Below are 18,516 nucleotides of genomic sequence, written 5' to 3' on the forward strand. Positions count from 1 at the left end.
CTTGTTTATTTCCCAGTGTTTTGGTATCATTTAGAGATTTAAGAAATGAAAGATAAAAATAGGTGTGGACATCAGGTTGGGTACCCAATGGATAGTAGAAAACCCAACTAAAGATGAGCCGGGTTTCAGCTGCCACAACTGTCCCCGGCCCAATTAGTAAATATTCTTGTTTCCACCCTGCAAACTGACAAATACACACGTGCTCTCTCTCTCTCTCACACATTATTTGATATAGCTTCAAGGGGCTCCATACACAAAGTTAGATGAATTAGCTTAAAAGTATCCATTGGATATGATTTTGAATTGGATCACCTTCATATCCGACTTAAAATGCCGACCTGAATCTGAAAGTGATCTGATTAAACAGATCCGAATCCGATCCAAATTCACATTCGGATTTTACTTAAAGTATCCATATCTGAAAAAATATGTCACACTCAGATCGGATATCCGACCATATCAGCCTTATAAATACTCTTCATACGAACATCTAAAATAATTTTAACCTGAATTTGACCCCAAAACAAATTCTTTTGTTGGCAACTTTCCAACATTGGGTGCTGGATGATATTAGAAAGCACTAGAGAGTCTATGGAAGAACGTTTTCCTATAAGACATACACAAACACAAATACAAGCTACAGTTAGCTGTCAAAAGAATATGCCAAGTTTAGGTTAAGTGGGATTGATATATAACCATATGAAGTACGCTAGATATGACATGACCACTAAAACCCTAAATAATATGTATCCTGATGTAAGGTTTACAAAAAAGTAATTATAGAAATTTGACTTACCCATAAAATTTATATATAAGGAGGGACACCTCCATCAAGAATAATTTGACATTTGTCACATTCACAGGGTGCAGCTTAGTATGATAAGCAGGTACAAATTAATAATTATAACTAATAAACCATTTTGAAATGGTATCATTCATATCACAGAGAGCTGGGCAGTGTGCAGTGTGCATAAAGCCAAATCAATCATAAAAAATATGAATTATTTTTAAAGAAAATGAAACTAGTCCTTGTTAGGGAAGTGTCCACATAAGCCAAGCCAAGCAAATTGTGCTAATCTCTTATGTCATGAACATTGGCAGATACCGTGATTTTCTTGTGATTTTTTTGAAAGCCCATACATTCCAAAATGCAGAAATTTAAAATATTTCCCTTTTTGAAAATATCGTATAGTTTTCATCATTGTACTAAAAAATATATATTTTCTTTGTAGTTATATATATTTATATGTTTAAAATTTTGCATATGATGTTTCTCGATATTTTTCGTGAAAAGAACAAAAATTTTAATTTATGCCAATATTTTCTTCACATGCAGCTTGTGTGGCTGTGGGAAAGAGCTCAAAGCCTCAAACTCTTATCAAGGTTTGAGTCATGGCATGTGCATTCAATAAGGATGGAATAACAAGGATGCATTGTCATTCACAGATTTTTTTTTTTTTAATAAACATAGGTTTGGAACCATGAAGTTGGTATGGTATGCATGCATGAAGGGGAGGGAGGGACAAGGTTTGTTGAATTAGGGTTGTGATATTTTCAGTATGTTCAACTCTAATTATCAAGAGATGTCCCTATATTGATATTTCTTTAGTAGTTTACTTAGATATCCTATTCTAATTATCTGGATGATGCCCTTACTTAAATGATTTCATTTGGTTGATCCAGAACTAACAAGGGACTGAACCATTTTTCTGATGTTCTGGGAATAAAGCTAGTATCATCTGATTGGTTTTGGTTTGAATGGAATAAAAAGTACAGGAATGCTAATGGGAATAATAATCATTTTAGAAGTTTCTTTTGTTTTTGTTTTTGGATATTTATTGCCCACCAGGAAACCTATTGCTTTGGCCTTAAGGCAAGGGATGCACACCTTGGGTATCAATCTCATGACAATTTTCAACTCAAATACCTTAAGCCCACCCAAGGTGTATGTGTTGGAAAATTAACTCAATGGGTATGACAATTGAGTTCGAACCAAGTATGCTCAACGACAAACGTTAGACGTGCTATTTTTCAAGCAATAATTGCCTTACTTAGGATCAAGCCCTTGGTATAATGGGTATTCATGCAACTTCACTCCCAGAATACAACCGAACTTTCACCTACTTTTGAAGGTTCTGAACTACTCTTTATATACTACTGTGAATAGCTTCTTAACTTGATTAGGTAGACCTTAGGCTCAACTTAGGTAGAATTTTGATTAAGGCAAAGCCTAAACTCAAGAGAGAGAGAGAGAGAGAGAGGTGATGGAGAGAATGAGAGAAGGTTAGAGTATATAAGCCCCCTCCCAACAGCTAACATTAAAGGAGTTGAGCTGACTAAACAGCCAGCCATAAAAGCCCAAATTAACGTCTAGTAAAAATAGTCACAATTATTGAGCACAGTTAATAAACCAAAGAGTAAGGCAAGGGTCAAAAATAACCCTACTGAGGCCAAGAATGTCTAGTAAACAAAGGCAAGGTAAAAAATGTCTAATAAACAAAGGCAAGGTCAACAGTCAAATGGGGCGATTCTTGAAATGTTGAGAAGCTAAAGGGGTCAAGCAGGAACGTTGAAATAGGTCAGTAATGTTCAAAGGTGGTTGAGAATGGTCAACTTTGACTAGGTCAAGGGTCTAAGACTTGGGGATAAAACCATCCTAATTACTAAAAAAGAAGGATCAAAGACCAAACAAAACCCAAACCCAAATCTATATCCAAAGCCAAAGCAAAATCCAAAGTCTGGTTCAAAGTTGAATTGATATGCCTTCGATGAGACTTGCGCACAAGTGCAACTCTTCTTCATTTAAACCATATGAAGTTCTCTCAACTCTTCAATCTAAAACTAAACTTTTGAAAGAAGTTGTAAACTAACTAATTTAAGTAATGTAAGAAAGAAAATAGTCAAAACTATGGTCAAACTCAATAATTTTGAGACAACCTCAACATTCTGTAGCCCTTGTGGGTAAACCATTAAGAACTCACTGGTTGTGTTTATGAAGCCAGCCGAAGCACACTTTGCGCCCCCCCCCCCCCCCCCCCCCCCCCCCCCCCTTGCTCCGGTTAGCTGCGCCACCATCACCTCCCATCTCTCTTTTTTTTTGGCCAAACGAGAAAGAGCAGTCCGGCTCTTCCCTTCCTCTTCTTCCTGCGTTTTCTGTCGGGAAAAATGGGGCAGGCAGACTCTATTTGGGAGCTTACATTGAGATGGTTTTTTGCCAAAATGCAGTGGTGAAGATGTCAAAATAAATTTGTTGGCAAGTGTGAGCCATTTCACTATTGCTGCTTTTATTCATCTATTATCAAAATGCACTGTTCTTTTTAAAGGCAAGCTGGGTTAGGCAGACCCGCCAGTTATTATTCAACGTACCACTGGGGTTTTAAACCTGCAATGTCCCACCACAGTGCGACGTACACTGACAGCTCCTACCAACCATGCAAAGCTCCCGTTGGTGCACAGTGTTCCTTATTTACCACCACCTGAAGATATATATGTTGGATCCTGGTACTGAATCTATGTTGTGGCCATAGTCTCATGAAAAGAAACTTCAAAATCCACTAAATGGTGGGCTTATTAAGAGTAATTTATATTGTATGTAGGTTATAATTCTCTTATTAATATTATTGTGAACGTTATTTAATGGCTACATGTTAACCTATTTTGCATGGTTATGGTAGAGTTACTGTATAAATGGGGCTTTATCCTCTAAGTTATGGTAGAATCAATCCAATAGAAGATATGAAACAAAAATTATTTTTATCAGAGGATTGTGAAAATCCAAACACTTAAGAGCTGAAATAGCTCAATTGGGTAGAGCATGTGACATTGACAATATTGAAGCTTCAAGCCCTCCTAGCACACATGCCCCGTGATTCGGTCAGTCTGACAATCTACAATATCAAAATTGACTTGATCGATTGTCAACTGAAATCTAAAGACTCGGGCATGCTGATAGATAAGTGGTCACAACAGGCATCTATTATGATGCAGGAAAGATGAGAGAGCAGGGTTACCAGAAACTCCACCTACATGTGAAAACTTGTTTACCGGGAAACCATTTCCATAAACAGTGTTTTAGAAACTTTGTGAGGAACTTCTAAAAATGCATGGAAAAACTGTTCTCCATCAAGTGAGAAATGTACTTACCTTGTAGGGATAACTCATTTCCCTTATTTGTGAAACATGTTTTTGGTACAGTTTTTGCAAGTTTTTCTTGAATAAAAAATTTCTTTTTAATGAAAAGTTAAGACATTTGGGTTATTCAAAAGTTTAATTACTTATTTTAAAAAACTATTTTTTTATAAGTTTTTAATATTAGAAGAATGAAATGTGTTAAATGAAACTAAGAATTTTAAAATTTAAAACAGTTTAACTGAAAGGGATGCGGTTTTATCCAAGCCGGACAGAATGACAGTCGATTCAATCAAAACAAAACAAAATCTGGTTTTAATCAAGCCAAAGGCAATCAAGTTGAATCATTTAGTTCTTAATATTTCATATGCTATGTGTTTGAATGTACTTCGTGTTTGCGTGTGAATGTGATTCCTTTTTACTTAAAAAAATTACATGTTCTCATAGGTTATTGTTGGTAAAATACATAATTACTTATTTTTTAGTTTATTATATAGTTGCATATTTTTTTATCTTGCACTGCTCATTGTTCTAATACTTGTGCTTCAATGTCTTGATACTTAGGCAAGCTGGGGTTAGGCAGACTCCTACCAGATATCTCTTAAGCCCCATGTGGCAGAGGGATTCGAACCTGGGCCTTAAGCTTGGCACAGGACCCCGCTCACCACATGGGATACCACCTCGGTCCATTGACTCATCTGCGATTTGATGCATATATGACCAAGACTAGGTGTAAGTCTAAGCTTTAAAAGAAAAAGTTCCTTCAACCAAGTTCCTGTTATTATTGTGTGAAATCCTGTTTCACATAATTGATAAACATTAGCAATTGAATCATGAAAATCGTCCAGAAAAGCTAATAATGTTTTGTTGATGAAATGAAAAGGGTATCCTTTTGAATTTTTTCTTGATGATGAGGAACCCATGCCGAGAACCGGGTCACTTAATAGGCCCATGATGAAAATCCCAGGTCGGCACCCAAGCCCTTGTGGAGACCGCCAGTTAAAGGCACCCGTACACTCAGTGGGACCGGAGTCGAACCTGAGATGAAGGGGTCAACACATTCTCCCCCAAGCAACTGCCTGTATACTTTTGAAATTATTTGTCGACAAGCACCATCCTAATTAAGATTTATGAGATTTTTTTGATCAAATATACGAAATAATATTAAGTGCAATTTCTTGGAGGAAATAGGCTGCAGGATTTTAGTAACTTTATGAAAAACTTCTGTAAAAATGAAAAAATAAAGGTAAGACAGGATTTATTGCAAGCTACCTTGAACTCCAGGTCAGTAATTAAGGTTTTTTAGGTATTGCTCCTTTTTTTTCTTTTTCGTTTTTTCCTTCCCATTTTCGAGCTTTGGAATATTGTAGAACAGAAACAAGGTCTTTTGACTGGCCCACTGCTAGAATTCAAGGACTTATTATCGCTTCCTTGTAGTAGGGGCGTTAGTGGGTTGAACCTTAATTGGACCCAGCATGTCTATACCCACCCGGATCTGACTCTAAGAGTATGTTTGATTGCTTGTTTAAGATTGGACAGAACAACATAACACATGTTTTGTCTATTCTGTAATAATTGTACTATGTTCAGCGTTTGTTTTGACTGGATAAAAATTTATGTTCTTTATGTCTAGTGTTTGATTTTTGCATTGTGCAAACAACTTGGATACATATGGATAATGGATCGGATAACTTGGTTCGATCCATCTCAACACATGAGTATTTTAACATATTTAGTATGGATTTTAGCTTAGGATATGGATCTTGAATTGGATCTAAAAGCAAAAAAATGTTTAAAATTTGGGCAATTTGAAAAAAAATAAGAATTGGCCCTAAAATACAAAAAAATAAATCACAAATAAACTAAAAAACCCTAAACTATATGAAAAATAAACTATAAAATTAAATATGAAAATCCCTAATTCAAACCCTAATGAAAGAAAAACAACCCTAATCAAATACAAGAAAATCCCTAATCAAAATAACTATTAGAAGCCTTAATTAAAGAATTTTGATTCAAAACCTTAATCAAACAAAAAGAATCCATAATCAAAGAGAAAAAAACATTAATCAAATCAAAAGAAAGCCCTAATTAAACTAAATATCAAAAACCTTAATTAAAGATATTTGATTCAAAGCCCTAACCAATGAAAATAAAAAAAAACAAAAAAAACAAAACAAATCAACAAAAAATCCTAATCGAGGAAAATAAAAAAAACCTAATCAAACTAAACATTGAAAACTTTAATTACAAAAATTTGATTCAAAGCTTCCTAATCAAAGAAATTTCTTATTCAGAGCCCGCCCGAATCAAAGCCCTAATCAAAGAAGAAGAGAGAGAGAGAGAGAGAGAGAGAGAGAGAGAGAGAGAGAGAGAGAGAGATGATACACGGACTATTGAGGAATTATCTTGTTGAGACACTCAAGAGTGTATTGAGTTGAGATTTTATAGGACGTCGTATGGCATGTAATTTGACTATTTGAGAATTTTAGCAAGCCACCGTTGTAGTAGAAGACACTGAATATCAAACATTTATTATATACACTCTGAAATCATCACAATACTAGTTCCTCCATTTGTTTAACCACTGTTTGAAAAAAAAAACAGAAGGTTGTTTTCCAACATCAACAGTCAACATGCTAAAACCTAACATTCACCAAGAAAGCCCCACCTCCTTTCTTTAAGACTTTAATAAATAACATTGGACGTGTCTGCTTTTAACATGAGACACCTCCATGCATGCAGGAGAGCTATTTAAAAAGCCTTTTTTTTTACAATAATTGATGCTTATTGCTTCGGGTCTCTTTTTATGGTCCTTAAGTTTTCTTGTTTATCTAAAAGTTAGTTTGAATATCTTAATTGGTTTAAGAATTGTGAAATCTATTTTTGGTCTTTTGTGGGGATGGTAAATTAAGACATCATGGGGGAGCTTCATTCAAACCTAACAGGACAGCTTGACAATCATTCTCAATGGTTATTTTTTGTATAATTTAGAGGTTCAAGAAATGAAGGATAAAAGTAGGCGTGGACATCAGGCCGGGTACCTAGGGGTGGCAATCGGGTCGGGTTGGCGGGTCGGGTTGGCGGGTTGGCGTGTCAGCATACCTCAACCGAACCCGACCCGTTTATTAAACGGGTCGGCTGTGGCAAACACGAACCCGACCCGTTTAATAAACGAGTAACCCGACACGACCCGCCAACCCATTTAATAAATGGGTTGGGTCGGGTAAACGGGTTTTCAGGTTCGCGGGTCAGGTTGGAGGGTCGGGTTGGCGGGTTGACCCACCCGCCTAACCCGTTTATTAAACGGGTCAGCCGGGTTGGCGGGTTGGCATACCCCCAACCCGAACCCGACCTGTTTAATAAACGGGTTACGCGGGTCGACCCGTTTATTAAACGGGTTGGCTTAAGCCCAACCCGAACCCGCCTAAGAGGCGGGTTGGCGGGTCGGGTCAGAAATTGCCACCCCTACGGGTACCCAACGGGTACACAAGATTTACTGATTTTTTGACAATAGTGATGTTTGTATTATCTCAAACGGTGGCACCTCGTCTTGCCAATATCCAGCCTTAGTTTGGTTAGAAAACAATATTAAGAAAATTTTGTTACGTAAATTCCCTTGATATGAACATTTAAAATAATTTTAGCTTGATTTTGACAACAAAAAAAGAAACAGAAACTTTTATTTTATTGGAAAAATTCTAACATTGGGTGTTGGAAAAAATATTAGAAAGCACTAGAATGCTATGTCATGATGATTAGTGGACTCGAGGATGTGAGATTCGGATTCGACTCCAAAGTTCAAAAAAAAATTCAAAAATGGGGCATAAAAACTATTTTTTGAATATTCTAACATTAAAAATAGCTTTTTTATTGAAATAGAATAAAATATATACTTTTTAAAAATATTAAAATAATGCCATATACATGGTGGTGTTCATGACCGCGCGCCAAAATGGCGTGTCCCTCTGCCATGCATGGCTAGAGTATGGCAGGTTACATAAGTATAGAAGAATGGTTTCATGTAGCACACACACGTCACAAGTAGCTTCCAAAAGAATGTGGTACGTTTAGATTGTGTCGGAATAATATATAACTATTTGAAAGTAAGCTACATGTGACATGGCCACAAAATCCCTAAATAATATGCAAGGTTAGCAAAACACATCTAGAAATTTGACTTACCCATAAAATTTTAGCTAAGGAAGACGCCTCATTCATCAATCAATACATAATTCAACTACCTTCATTTGTAGCAATCTTGAGGCACAAAGAATAACTTAAACATTTGTTGCATTAATAGGGCACAACTTAGGCAAAAATAATTTCTTAAAAAAAGGTACAAATAATTATAATTAAAATATCATTTGAAATGGTAGTATTCATATGAAAAAGAGATGTGCATATTACCAAATCAAGCATGGAATGTATTGTTTATTTTTTGAGAAAATGGAACTAATCCTTGTTAGGGGAGTGTCCACATCAGCCAGGTTCATGTTGTGCTAATTTATGTCATAGATATTGACAAATATCATGATTTTCTCTTGGTAGATATTTTAAAAATCAGATACATTTCCAAATGCAATATTTTTAAAATATTTCCTAATTTGAAAATATCATATTCTTATTTGATATTGTACCATACAAAATTTTATATATTTTCTTGTAATTTTATATTTTTGTATATGTTAAGATTTGCACATATGTCATTTCTCAACATTTTCCTGACAAAAAAGTAAAATTTTAATTTATGACGAGATTTTCCTCAATGAGAATTTGTGACGGTGGTGCTGATAGGAGCAACTGCACCCAAGGTAATATTCTATGTACCTACCCTTATGCAAATTATCAATAATCTGGACTAATATATAAAATCTAAGCTCCCCAACTGGAAACCATAACTTAAGAAAGTCAACATTATGGACCCAAACAAGTCTTTTAATTATTCAAAAGCCATGCAGTGCCACCCAAAACGTCAACAATCTCTCTCTCTCTCTCTCTCTCTCTCTCTCTCTCTCTCTCTCTCTCTCTCTCTCATATTTTACATTAAGTCATGAACCATCTCATTGTCATTTGAATGAACTGTGATTCAATTCAATATTCAACAAGGATTGGTTCTCAAATGGTTGGAAGCTACATTGATTCAGGTTTCAAAACCCGCTTGGTCAGATCACAAATCTATTTGATACGATCAGATCCTAAGCTCAAGAACGGTATCAAATGAGCCAGCTTAATGGTTTGAGGTTGCACTATCATCACCAAGGAGACTCGGGTTCAAATCCCATTGTGGTTATCGCTAGGGGTGTCAACGGGTCGGGTTTGGTTCAGACCTAGGTGGAACCAGACCCAGACATGACTTGAGATGCTAGTACAGGGTGCAATCGGACTCACCATAAGAGAAGTCATACCCGAATCTTATAAGGATTACATGAACCAGACCTGAACCATACCTGAACCATACCAGGTAAAATAACATTCTTTATCCTTTTTACATTGAAATACTGTGAATCTTAGTCGAAACTCGGGTCGGGCCTGGGTCTAGTATGAAATTTCACAAACCATGTCTGGCTCCATATATTAATCAGACACTTTGGGTCTGACCTGGATTGTAGTCGGACCTTCTTATTTATCACCAAACCCTGACCCTATGGGGTTTGGTACGTGTTGGGCATGAGTCAAACCCAACCCACTGTCACCCTTAGCTATCCCTCACCTCGCCTATCCAAGAAAAACAATAAAAAGAAAAGAAAATCTCATGATCAATAGACACACTTAATTAGTAAATGCAACACACTAAGAAAATTAAGACCTGAACCTGACTCGTTGAGATTTCTCATTTTTTAACATTTTCTTGTTTTTTTTTCTTGGGATCAGATATTGTCAATGTGATTTACATGGCTTCTTTAATAAAATATTGTTAGAAAAGTTTTAAAATATAAAATCTTGGTGATTTTGTTTACTACCAAAAAGTGCTTTGAAAAAGTTTAGTCTCATATCTAAGAGAGAAAAGTTTTTCAAGTGGTTTAAATAGAGAGTTTGTTATCTACTCTTTACTTTGGTAAGCCTTGAGTCTTTAGGTGAATTGTGGACGTTGTTGCGCATCGTGCAACAATGGACGCGCCGCGCCGCATGCGCTTGAGGCTCAATGTGGCGTTTTGATTATGCACTTTGCACTTCGCACGTTGCGCAGATGCAAATGTCTGTTTTGTCTTTTCAGTTTTGAGATATCTGGCCGTTTGAAAGGTTTTAATAGTATTTATATTGAGTTTATGGCGCTTTGTGGCTATTGGATGGTTTTGAAGACCTTTGATTGATAGTCAAAGGTGGGTGATCGTTCAAAGACCTTTTCATCCTAATTTTAAACCATCAGGATTATGGCCATTAATCTCATTTATCTCAAAACGTTTTAGGCCTTTCTAACAGGTCTATAAATCTCTTCTTTTTTCGTCTTTTGGATCATTAGAATTTCTGACTCTCCAGTTTTCTCCTTTTTTTTATTCCTGGTTTGGCTTGCAGAGTTTATGTGTGGGAGAGGTCATCTGTTCTTGTGAAGCAGTAACTCTCTTGAGGTTCAAGCCTAGTTGTATCTTGGGAACTCAGTTGTAACAAAACTCTTTTCACATCTTTGGAATTCCTGGAGTGGGGCGATTGAAGTTCTAAAGATAGCGATCTTAAGAACGTGCCTCTAGGCTTGAGATCTCTTTTCCTAAATCCTTTTTTATCACAAGGTTGGAATAACAAATATGTGCTACTCAAGAGGTTCAAATCAATATTTCACGATAAATAAAAATTTCATGATTGGGGGTCAAATGTGATAGCTGGATGGTTAGGATGCACTATCAAGATCGAGGAGTCTTCAGTTCGAATCCCACAAAGATTATACCCCAGCTTGTCTATATAAAAATTCATAATGCAATGCCAAAAAATTTCATGATTGATGTCAATCAAAAATCATTTGCATGATGATAAATCATAATTTCACATAAAAGTCGCTCCATCTAATAAACAATTCCTAATAAGCAAATCCTTTTAAACATATTCAATGACCCTTGACCTATAATTCTCACGTCCATTTCCCCTTGTGCCAATGATTTAGAGATAATTAAAGGGGTGTTTTTTTATTATTTTAAATTGGAGAAACCACTCCAGGATCATAAACCTAGTCGCGCTGGCTTTGTCTGTCGTACTTAAGGTAGTTGTCTGGCAACGTAAAACTCTAAGGGCTTACCCCTCTCCTCTGGGCATAAACGGGTGTTTAGGAAACAACTATCCCACTTTTCTAGAGTAAAACATCCACACAAAAGTGAAGACCTGTAAAACCTACAAAATTTTGGTAATCATTGAAATAAATTTCTTCAAAATAAATATAATAATATGATATGGATTTGATCCAAATGGATCTTGAATTCGAACAGGATCAAATAGATCTAGTAATTGGATTCGGTTAGGGCGAGTAAATTTGGATACTTAATGGATCCAAAATCCAATTAGAATTCAATTGGATCTCAATGGATCCAAATATGGTCAAATCTCAATCAAGATCCAAAAATCTAGTTAGAGAGTTCAGAAGATCTAAAGTATATTTTAGATCCAACTCGAATTTGAGATCCAAATCTCAACCCGATTGCAATTGGATCCTGATGGATCCAAATATCTTGTGGTCCCTATTCGAGAACCAAAAAACAATTAACAAAGATTCATAGGTGTGTAAGAAAAGTTTGGAGAATCCACTTGAGAAAGGTGAAGCCGTTTAGGGAAAAACGCTGAACAAGAGTTTATCTAAATTAATTCAAACAAAACTTGCAACGAAATAGTATAGCATAGTGGAGAGGCGTGTTACCTCTTAGAGATTTGATGCAGGATCAAACCCCATCATGCTTACATACATGTTTTTGAGAAAAATATGTTCTCTTTTTTGAAAAAAATGCATAGAGGCTTAGACGCGCATAAATAGTTTAAAAGATATACTAATTGCAATGAAACAGAACATAGTGCAGTGGAGAGGTTTGTTGCCTTTATGGGAACAAACATTGGTTCTAAACCTCCTATTGCACATGGATTTTTATATTTTGTGTTGTGATACCTTTTTACAAAAAAAAAATATATTGAAACCAAACCCATACGTTTACCTACTCCAGAAACAGGTGGTAACATGAGAAGTTGATTTCTCTTTGAGAATCAGGACATGTGTTGTGATACCTTTTTAAAAGGTTGATTTCTCTCTCATTCTCCATGATTTGTGGAAAGACCACCTACATAGCTGGAGAGAATCAAAAGAAAAGTGGGAGTAGCAAGAATCTCTCTCACGATTTTTCTTTTTGAAGGGCTTGCACCACAAATATAGGAAGGGCAATAACAAAAATAAAAAAGAAGAGAAGAAAAACTGCTAGAAAAAAAGATCAAATGTCATGAAGGAGGAAGGGCAACATAGTATTTTTTTTATGGAGCCTATTAAGGAGAAGAAAATGTAAATTGGGGGGGGGGGGGGGGGGAAGGGGGGTTTCTAGATTTCAAATTCTTTTGAAACCCTAACTAAAAAGTGATAAAAGAGATCTCTCATTAGCAAAAATTGTGGTACACAATTTTGCTAGCTCTTTCTCTCTCAAGAACCACCATTAGCCTCTCTCACGTTAGGAGAAGCTCCAACTGAAAGTGAAGGGAGCATCGAGATGAACAATGGTAGATCTTGTTAAGGCATAGTTTGTTAAATTGAGGTAAAGACATAATTGATCTATGTGTGTACATGGTGTTGTGGAGTACATGTATATTGTACACTATCTACAAATATGTATAAAGCTACAACCATGGGTCTTAGCCATGGCTGATGAAGAATTTAAGTGAATCTTTGTATGCGAAAATGGCTGGCACATATGACTATGTTGGAACATATACCATTATGTGTATTGATCTGCCTTAATTGGTGAGATTGACCACATAATACATGTAACTAGTTCATGCAAAGTATGTGGGTAATGATAAATGGATAGTTGAAGGAAACGTATGCATATAACATTAGGGTATAATCTATACATGGATGCATACAATGATGTCCCTGCATGAATCATGCATGTTTGTTTTAATAGATTTGTGAAAGAAATATAATGTGTACCATGTCATACAGTGGTGGGTTAATATATGTGTATATATATATATATATATATATATATATATATATATATATATATATATATATATATATATTTGACTACTTATTTCTGGTTTAAATTTTAGTATAAAATATAACATGATGTTAGATGCATTGTGTGCTGTGAGTAAAAATCTTATTCCAAAATATCATGTTTATTCATTAAAATTGTATGTACATGAAGTGGTTTCTTTGGTTGGATGTTTAAAAAAAAATGTGTATGAATATAACATGATGCTAGATGCATTGTTTGTTATAAAAAAAAACCTATTCAAATATTTCATGTTCATTCATTAAATTCATAGGTATTCAGTCTGTTACGTGAAGCACGTTTCTTTGGTTTACTGTTATGAAATGAAGACGATCTTATCTTGCTACTTAATTTAATGATATATTTTAGAAAAAAAGGACGTCTATTTGGTTTGTCCTCAAAGGTAGCTCTAAAGGAGACGTATAACATGAATTGTCCCAAGAGACACCTATTGGTGCCCGATTAATGATGAGTACTACTCCTTAGTACCTTCTAGATTGGGCTTTGGTTCCAAGCCACATTATATCATGTTAATTTATAGCCAGTAACATTGCTCTATTCAAAAATCTTGAATTATGTTACCTATGGTCGAATGTGCTTAGAGTATAAAATATGGTCTCAGATGTCCATAAACTACATTAAGTACCAACATACATTCTTGGTAGTTGAAACTTTACCATGTCAACTTGATGACATTCACAGGGAGTGTAGAGAAGATCGTGGTCCTAGTCAGACAGGGATCATGACCAGTTGGTTGGCTTGCACTTATCACATCTATTAGGCTAATCAGACCTTATGCACAACTTGTGCACATCGCACTGGCTGGGCATTGCAAGTAGCCGACACACTGTCAATGCATGTCACACTGGTTGGGCGTTGCCGACATGGGCCTTTCCTACCCTAGCCTTCTTGTTCATCTTAAACAGGTTGTGCACAGTACTGCCATATTTTGGAACCTTGCAAGTTTAAATATCAATGATGTCGCAGTATGATGGTCAACGATCTATTGTAGCTTGGTCGACCTATATCTATCTATATATATATATATATTAGGTATACTGCAACAAGGTTTCGTTAAAATGATTAAGGTTCATCACTTAGCATTGGGGGTTGCATGTCCTGATTCTCAAAGGGTGACACTATATACTCATTTGGGACGGTTGTCCCATTTGGAAAATCGGTAAAATGATATGGGTTTGAATTGTTTTATGGTTTGCCCATCATATCTTTAGAATGAGTGCACAGAAGAATGGTTTCGTAAAATGCAAAAAAAAATATTACATGCATATGGGAAGGATATTTTGTTGTGGTCATTACATTTGAAAACCCAATAAAATGATGAAGGTTATTTTATTAATTTGGTCCTTAAGTTATTGGAATGAGTATGCATGTGCATGTTCTCGCAAAAATGTAATTTTTATCCCATGCACATGAAATGAATGTTATGCTTTAACAAAGAAAGTGATATCCATGATGCTAATTGTTTCTCATGTAAATTAAATATGTGATTCACATATGAATGTCATGACCATGTTCAGTACGTGGATTGCATGTGGTTAAATGCATGATATTGATAAATTGCATAATTATGAACATTTCAGGGTCAGGGATCATGTGAAAGCTCAAAATCGAGCTTGGGGTTTCGCAGAACCTTTATAGTGCCATATGAGCACTTATGAGAAGTTATACTTGAGACATGTCATGTGAGTGCATGATCAGTGGGGTACAAAACGTACACCCTAACTAAAAAATGAAGTTTTAAAATACTGTAAGTATAAGTACTCGAATCAAAAGAATTATTGTTGGTGCCTATTGGGTATTGATGTGGTATGTGCATACACTGAGATCACCCTGAGTGTGGGTTAGGATTTTGAAAATCCATGGTGGTGCCATGACTCATACTAAGAAATAAATAAAATATAATATATGCACATACAACCTAACTGCAGGATTCTAGGTATACCTGAAAGATGATATATGTTACTGATTTCCTAAGACTCTGGGTATACCTGAAAATGGTATCGGTTTCTCAGGGTTCTGGGTACACCTCAAAGACGGTGTATGTTACCGGACCCATGGTCTACCTTGAAGATGGTAGATGGTATAAACTCTTTGGGACAATTACACTTTTATGAGAGCTAGGCGTTTCACCCGGTCTTCAGTCCTCGAAGTTAGGGGTCAGGACTACCAATATGTCCAAGGTAGTAGATCCAAGTCTTCTGTAGAAGTTACCAGGGTGAATCCTATTTCCAGTTCTAGCCATGAGGAGTACTTTCTCGATCGTGAACCATCCCCTTTGAGCCTCCGTACGGCTAGTCACACGGGGTATTAATTAGAAAAGATTAATAGACCCCCGTGTGGTCTCAGTCCACTACGATGTTGAATGTTTGTGCATACCCACAAGATAATTAATAAAAGAAACATAAAGTCAGAACACATTTGTGAGTCGTCAAGTATACACACACTGCTTGATGTTGCATTCACTATAGTATAAATGTGATTCATTCATGTGATGCATAGCTTAGTAATGTTTTCCTTTAAATCCAAATGGTTATAACATAAATGTGATGCATTCATATGATGTGTCACTCATTAATGGTTTCTTTTATGTACTAAACGATAAAATGTTTTGTATTGGGCAAACTTCATAGAACTTACTTAAATTTTAAAATTTCTATATTAATGTGTTGCGCCTATACTTGTACACATGACACTGGGCACATTCATATTGATATTACGCTTCTTACTCAGACGGGGTGTAGTCTAACCCCATCTGAATTATTATTTTTCAAGAAACAGATAAACACTACAAGAAAATCGTGGATTAGCGACAGATGCTATCCATCGCTAAACTGTTTAGCAACGGATTGACGATGGATTAGCTATGGATAGCGTCTATAGCAAATTTCTGGTCGCAAATTAGCGACAGAACTTATTTGTCGCTAATTTAGTACAGATTAGCGACATACATGATCCACCGCGAGTCCTTTGCTAAATAAGTATAGATTTGATTTTGCGATGGACATTATCCATCACTATGACAGCGACAGATTAACGAAGGATATTATCCATCGCTAAATTTAAAAAAAAAATTATGCTCCCTACCGGGCGGTATTCTGACAGCAATAAGCCAGACTTGTATCGCACCACACAGACGTTGCACAAGGTCTTAGACCCGAGCGGCCCGACCCGCCACTGCGGGGTCTTCTGCACAGAACCAGTGCTCTCTTCGGCTTGTTCTCTGATGCGCTCTTCGGCGCACTCTCAACCTGGTTCCTCGCTTGTTCGGCCTAACCCGCCACTGCAAAGAAAAGCAAAAGTTGTATCTCATCCATAACGAAAATATGTAAAAAAAACCAAGGAAACACAAGATCCGCTTAACTTACCCGATCAAAAATCACTCAAAAGCGAAGCTGCATTCCGATAAAAAAAGATGCCAGAGATCTGACGAAGACTAAATAGAGTGAGATCAAGCTTTTCCGAAAAAGGAGACGACGACAACAAGAATGATGATGATGATGATACAGTTGAACGTCACAGTAGAAAAGGAGCTAGCATGTGAAGTGCAGCTGCGGATCGCTCGTTATTCTGGCGAGAGTTCTCTCGTTCGACGGACCTCGGCGACCTCAGATTTTGGCCGTCACCTGCGAGGCTTCTCGGGGAAGCCAGACGATATGAAAGATAAGCATGCCATCCGGCGCTTTAATCGAACAACTTTTTGGGTCGGTTTAAATTTTGCACGGGGAGAGAGAGAAAATTTTGCGCCCTAGATGGGTCGGTTTAAATCGAAAAGTAGCGACAATATTTTTTTATCGCTAATTAGAGATAGATTAGAGACGAAAAAATTCTCTCGCTAATTCTGTTGCTAATTAGCGAGAGATTAGCGACAGAATAATTTTGTCGCTAATTAGCATTTTTCTTGTAATGTTTGGCAATGAAAAAATGCCATCGCTAATCCGTCGCGACTTAGATACGGATTAGCGATGAAAAACTTTTCGTTGCTAAGTTACGACGGAGTTTGAGACATATTTTTTTGCCACGAATCCGTCGCTAATTAGCGATGGATTCGCGACGGAATTTTTTTTGTCGCTAATTTCATAAATATTTTGAACGTTAGCGACAAAGAGTTTTCTCTCGCTAATCTGTTGCAAATTTGCGACGAAAAAATCAATCATAAATTTCCGTCGTTAATTAGCATTTTTCTTGTAGTGAAAGATATCGAGGCAATTGGGGTCATCGCTGCGGTCAATGTCATGAGACCATATCTTCTGTGGATGTTGTGAGAAACTTTGACTTTAAAAGATTTATTAATTGTATTATTTACTGTTTGTAATCTTTTAAGGCAATATTTTAATTTGCCTAATGTTATTGAGTTTGTTTTATCTCCTGTAAACCGCCCAAATTATTTGACCGAGGGATTAATAAAATATTTCTGTTATGATTTAAAAAAAAAAATTATTTCAAAATTTTTGAATTAAATATTCAAAATTTTTGAATTAAATATTCAAAATTTTTGAATTAAATATCTTGGGGCATTACAAGACCTGCTTTATGCAGTGAGACCCTAGCTTTAGATGCCAAATAAAAAACAAGTGTCTTTGTTTTGGCGTCTTAAAATAATCATGTATGTTTGGTTGCATCTCATGTGAATTAGAATCTCATTTGAGCAGTACCTCCCAACCAAACATAAAACCTTTTTGGTACTAAACCCCAAAAACAAGCCTTATAAAAAGTTTGGCACATAACCCAAAGTGAGATTTAGATATTTGATCTCATTTGTGTGAGATTTACTTTTTGACAAAGTCTCATGAGATTAGGGATGGCAGTGGGGCGGGGCGGGGCGGGGGACAAGGTTTCCACCCCCGCCCCGCCTCAAAATTTTATCCTCCACCCCCGCCCCGCCTCCGCGGCGGGGATGGATTTTATCCTCCACCCCCGCCTTCATCCCCGTTTCATGTCCTCCACCCCCGCCCCGTCCCCGTCCCCGTCCCCGCCCCGTCCCCGCCCCGTCCCCGTCCCCGCCCCGTCCCCGTCCCCGTCCCCGTCCCTGTCCCCGTCCCCGTCCCCGTCAAATTGCATCCCTACTTACAAATCATTCACGTTAATATTCCAGTTGATGATAAATGAATTCATCCACATGGAAAACAGTCAAGATAACGCATAACCTATAAACTTGCTACAGCTCTTTCCACGAAATTCATGGTATCAAACC

The sequence above is a fragment of the Nuphar pumila genome, chromosome 6 (genome assembly GCF_984573655.1).
Source record: "Nuphar pumila chromosome 6, dmNupPumi1.hap1.1, whole genome shotgun sequence".
NCBI classification, from domain to species: domain Eukaryota; kingdom Viridiplantae; phylum Streptophyta; class Magnoliopsida; order Nymphaeales; family Nymphaeaceae; genus Nuphar; species Nuphar pumila.